The 5,974-nt window shown below is 31.5% G+C and overlaps 1 long non-coding RNA gene across 1 annotated transcript in view; it reads left to right on the top strand.

The window, feature by feature from the left end:
• The window catches only part of LOC136795819 (uncharacterized), a 93,426-nt gene that overhangs the window by 86,995 nt on the left and 457 nt on the right, over positions 1 to 5,974 (top strand). The gene's annotated exons all lie outside the window — the stretch shown is intronic.

The raw sequence follows: 5,974 nt of genomic DNA, 5'->3' as shown, positions 1-5,974 counted from the left end.
CGAGATCTTCTCCTCTAGAAATGTTATTGGAGTTCTATCAGTGGGTAGATTCTCCACATGTTTTTATCATGTCACTATGTCACCTACAGGAAATTTACTTGTTGTATATATGTGTATACAGTTGTAAATATCAATAAACAAATTATTTAAAAAAAAACAAATTATTTAACCAAATTATTATTATTATAAATTATTCTATTATAAAAAAATTAAATATTTAGTTTAATAATCAACCGAATAATTTTTTTAGTTACTATGGCAATGATAACCGTCTTACATAATGTATAATGATAACCTCTTTTGCCCTCAAATTCAAGCAACAACAGCTAATAAATTGTTTTTTCTTATGCATGTATTTTTCCAGAAAAACGGACATATGAGGAAAATAAATAAATTTTCAAACACAATAAAGAATTATTATTACATGAGACACTTTAGAAGGCAGAAAATATTGGAAGACGATGGAGAGTAGCCGTCAAACTCGTCTTTCCTTAGCAAAAGGATGACATTATAAGGAGGAGAAGGAGAAGATCTATAGAAGAATGAATTTATTAAGTGGGGGGGGGGGGAGAGGAGTGAAGGGGATGCCGTAGTTTAAAAGCTTTCTCCTTCCTAAAGAACAATTTTCCGAAAGCCGTTCATGATTTAATCTACATGTTGACAATATGAGCCGAGGAAGTGCTGAAAGGGCCCCTAAATGAGGTTTGTAGGGCTCGGGGGCGGGACTCGAACTTTTTCAATTACCGCCCTAACCCACTCCGGCTGACCCGACCCCGCCGCTCCGAATCAGCGGCCCTATTGACTATCAATTGGCGAAGTCATGATACCTGGGTTTGGAAATTTATCTGTATTCTCCTAGGGCTAGTATCAAGAAGGTCTAATCGTGTTAGTATTACACAATGCACATCAACAATTAACTAGCCATGCAAGTTGTGAATACCACAAATGAAATCACAAAGGGAAAACAAAATGGCTAGTCACAAAAAAAAAAAATATATATATATATATATATATATGAACCTTTTGAAAAATTTTATCGTTCTTTGTTCCTAGAAAGGGTTACTTTTGAAAACTTTTTTTTTTTTATTTTGTTTGATTTTTTTTTTTGGCATTTACAACTGCAAATAGTAATGCATCTAGTAAATGTGGTGTAAGATTATAATTTTATACTAGGTAGCACTCTAAAAACATTTTTATATTAGAAGGTCCCGTGACCATCTTCTTTTCAGCTAGCTCAGGGGATTTTCAGGAATGGAAGAGGAAGCAAGATCAGGAACTAGTGGGTTAAAGTAGTTAGTAGCGGTCATATTGAAAGGGTTGATATCTGGTTACGTATGGGTTATGTATAAAAAATTAAGGTCTTTAAGGATGATTTTATTTGTGAAAAAGTAAGGAGCATTGAGGATTTTGAATTATAATGATTGGATAAATGAGGAATTCAAAGGTTTAGTAGAGTCCCAAAACTCAACTCAGTATGTCTAGATCCTGATCTTGTAGATCAGTCTATTGTTAATAATTGGAGAGAGTTTTTTTTTTTTTTTAGTTTTTTTAAGAGAGTTTTTTTTTATTTTATTTTTTTTTCTATTTATTTTAGTATGTATGAGATCATCATCACGATTACCTATTGTCCACAACTGAGTGGCAGATTGTAATATCTATCAATAAATAAATCTATCAAAATAAAAAAAAAAAAAAATCGGAAGTGTAGACCGCTTTTCTAGGAAGTGCTGTAATATTCGGAGTCGGCGTGCAGTTTTCTGTCCTGCGTGAGGATTTCAAGTTAGTCGCTTGTTTAGATGTAGTCCAAAAAAAAAAAAAAAATTAAATCTAGTGTTGTTTGCGCATCAAACAACTTTCACTAACTAACCTACTTACGTCTCTACGTTTCATGCAAATTAGTTTCCTTGTGTAAATGTTAACGCAATTTTTCTGGTTTCGAAAAAAAAAATAGGGCAAAAATTATAAATTGTTTTTGTAAATTTTTTTTGCTATAAAAATTATTATTTTAGGTTGTCTTGTGGTGTTTACATTAGAATAAAACAATTTAACAAAAGATATTTATCTCAGACATCATGCAATCGATCTTTTCCCGTTTGATTCATATTTTTCTCTTTTTGATATTCATTAAATTCTGTAATAGTTTGTATTTATGTATTCTTAATTTTTAAAATGAGGACCCGTTATTATTTTCAAATAAACAAAATTAAAAGTAATGATTTTTTAATCTTCCTCTTCACTGCTGACATTCCCATCACTCCCGACACGTTCCTGGTAATATTTGACGATGATACAGCTATCCTATCCTCCCATCCTGATCCTGTAACGTCCTCATCCAATCTTCAAACACACCTCACCCGGATTGAGCAATGGTGCAACCAATGGTGGATAAAATCCAACGAATCGAAATGCACCCATGTGACTTTCACTCTCCGCCGCAGCTTCTGTCCACCTGTTACTCTTAATAATATTTCTTTACCCAGATCCAACACAGTGCGATACCTTCGATTCTTTTTCGACAAAAGACTCACCTGGAAACAACATACTAGACTTAAAAGTCAAGAACTCAACAGACGATTCAGCGTCATCGTTTTTCTCAATCAATGCTCGTCTCTCGCTAATTTCTATTTTTTTACTTTTACAATGTAGTTCGATGTAAGTAATTATTACGGGCCGCTCATAGCTCAGTTGTTAAGACACGGTCTTACTAATTTCATGCCTATTGGCGATGGTAACCAAGGTTAGGCAGTATATGACTCCAATATACTACTTGGCCGAAAAAAAAGTAATTGGTTTTTATACTTATATCGATTAATTGGTCGTTATCAATTGATGAAGCCTTTAACATAAATGAACAAAGACCAGATTTTGGATCTTGAATAATGATGGTAGACGTTGTCCTAGTTGGGAATATATTTGGGCTGGCGCCCGCTTGGCATCTTATCTCATCTATCACTTTGTTAAATCACTTTGCGTTTCTTAGTTCTCTTCACGATATTTCATTCAATTGGTTATTTGATGTTGATTTAATAAAAAAGGAATAAGCTTATTTAAGCCATTTCTTCTATTGAAACGTCATTAATCTCACTTGTTATTTGAATGTATTAATTTAATTTTATATGTATGTATTTCACTACTCGTCGAAATATCACATCACTTGGGATTTTCATAAAGCTATATGTGGCTAGTAAAAAAACAGAAAACAAACAGATTTTTTTTATATACAAAATATAAATCACAATTTCATGTAAATTTTACAAGTGCCCGGTAGAAAAATAGTCAGATATTTCACCCCAATTTTTTACGACTTTAATGAAAACTATTAAAATCAATGAATCTGCAAAGCATAGTTGGGGGGATAAAAAATAGCAGCTCTTTCAAAATGTAAAAATAAAAATTATTTTTCATTGGAAGCTCGATATAATTTAAAACTGCCTACAACTCTAGAAAACCAAATAGAATATTATTTAAACTACTAAATAATAACTGCTATTCCCACTCCTCCCAATACAAACGGCTCATTCTGTTAAAACAGGTATGAATTCTGTCTCATCATTTTATTTTATTCTTTTCTTTTGTCATCTCTTAATTTGTACTTTCTTTAATATTTCTTCTCTTATTTTATCTCTTATCTATCTGTTACTATTACCCTTTTCATTTACTATTTACAACCTTTAATTTTTCTTATAATATTTTACTTTTCATTGTATACCTCTGTTATTTTCCACTTATGTTTTTTTCTTTTTTGTAACTATGTCAAGTGTTTATATCATTTTTAGCCCAGACGAAGCTCTGCAACGTCCAGGTCCGGACCAAATTCCATTCAAACATTATTTAAAGTAAAGTAAATTTGCTAAAATATGAATCCTAATAGAGCTAATTACGTTTCATTGGTCCCAAGTTCAAAATTTCATAAATAGTTAATGAATTTATTTTAGGAAGACTATAGCTCAGGAATCATTTGAAGGGCGGAGGTACATTATCATTCAAACCAAAGCTAGTTTAATGCACTATAAAATAGTTTATGACGTTTATCTTCGTAGAAGCAGTAGTTTTCAAGATATTTGCTAATGAATATGAATTATGCATATGAAATTATGCCCGAACAACTATAAATTAATTATTATTTCAGCAAATTTAACAACAAATATTTTATAATAAATTTAATAGTTCCTGAGATATAGTTAGCCAGATTTAAATTCATTAATTATTAATTTTTCGTTATGAAATATTTGTTACTTAAAAATCTCGGAAAGCATTGAACGTAAACAGTTCTATTAGAGTTCATAATTAAGGAAATTAATAATACTTCAAATTAGGTTCTATTAGGTTTTCTTGTGTTTTTAGTAGTTTTAATGATATGGAACTACCAATGAAAAATAATTTTTTATATATAGTTGACTGTAAAAATTGATATATAAGAAGATGGTCAGGGTTCGGTCAAAAGTGAAACAAAAATAGTTTACAACTATTTATGTTCTGACGTTTCGCCCCACTTTGCAGGGCTTCATCAGGGCTAAAAAGATACAAAATGAAACAATGATAAGAATAAAAATACAAAGATAAGATACAATGATAAGAATAAAAACAAGTAACAATGGCAAGAGTAAAAATTTCTTGATAAAAATACGTAAAATATAAAGCTAAATAAGTACAGGAGATGCACATAAAACAAAAACAATATGGGAAAAGAAAGAAAAACAAATATAGAGATAAAATAAACGTCATGAAAGAATAATAAAAATAAATAATAATAATGATATAAAATGACAATAAATGAGCAATGAGCAAGTCAGGACAACATACCTGCTCCAAGGAATCGGTTAAACAGAAAGAAACAATGAAGCGGAAGAGCGGAAGAGTGGGGAGGAGGTAGGCAGCAAACTGTTTAACGGTTTTATTTCGATTTCAAATACGTTGCGAATACAGGAAGTAGTGATAAAAATATAACGAAAAATGAAAAATGATAAGAGATTTTTACTCTTGCCATTGTTCCTTGTTTTTATTCTAATCATTGTATCTTATCTTTGTATTTTTATTCTTATCATTGTATCTTATCTTTGTATTTTTATTCTTCTCATTGTATCTTATCTTTGTATTTTTATTCTTATCATTGTATGATCTTTTTATCTTTTTAGCCCAAATGAAGCCCTACAAAGTGGGGCGAAACGTCGGAAAATAAATAGTTGTAAACTATTTTTGTTTCACTTTTGACCCCAACCCTGACCATCTTCTTATATAAAAATAATTTTTTTTTTTTTAAGTTTTGAAAAACCTGCTATTTTTTATATCCCCTGACAGTTGTTGGCCGACTCCTTGATTTTCACTAGTAACTATACATAGTTTTAATTAAATCAATAAACAATTGGGAGGATACAACCGGCTCACCGGGCTCGTGTACTAAAGATGCACCGATGTGCCACTACTGCGAGTTAAGGGACCCAGCATTATAAATTTAAACAATTGCCCCTTGCCCAACTGTAGGTTCGGTCACTTTAGACATATGGTTCGAGAATATAAAATTAACTCCTATTAATATAGAACAACTAGAAGATTATGATATAAGTACAGATAAAATGTGGTTGTACGTGGTAACATTTATAGTCTTATATTTGCTATGTATTCATGTTTATAAACAATATCAAATGATTGTAAAACATTGTGAAAAAAAGAAAAATGTAGACCACCTTCCTATGCAACCTATCCTTACCCAAGAGCCAAATCATCCTGCTGCTTTCGACGGGAGAGCCCAAGCCTGGTTTAATGAAATTCAAAGAAATAAGTATCAAAATTCTTGATTGTGTATCGGGACGATACACCCCTTAAAGGGGGATGTAGTTAAGGGACCCAGCATTATAAATTTAAACAATTGCCCCTTGCCCAACTTTAGCTATGGTCACTTTAGACATATGGTTCCTTGTGTTCACATTTCATTACAAAAGAAACTCAATAAAAACAACTACGTCCCCATACGGCC

Source organism: Halyomorpha halys, unplaced genomic scaffold (assembly GCF_000696795.3).
Source record: "Halyomorpha halys isolate HHAL.00 unplaced genomic scaffold, Hhal_1.1 Scaffold82.1, whole genome shotgun sequence".
Lineage (NCBI taxonomy): Eukaryota > Metazoa > Arthropoda > Insecta > Hemiptera > Pentatomidae > Halyomorpha > Halyomorpha halys.
This window is presented reverse-complemented; position numbering and strand designations above follow the sequence as displayed.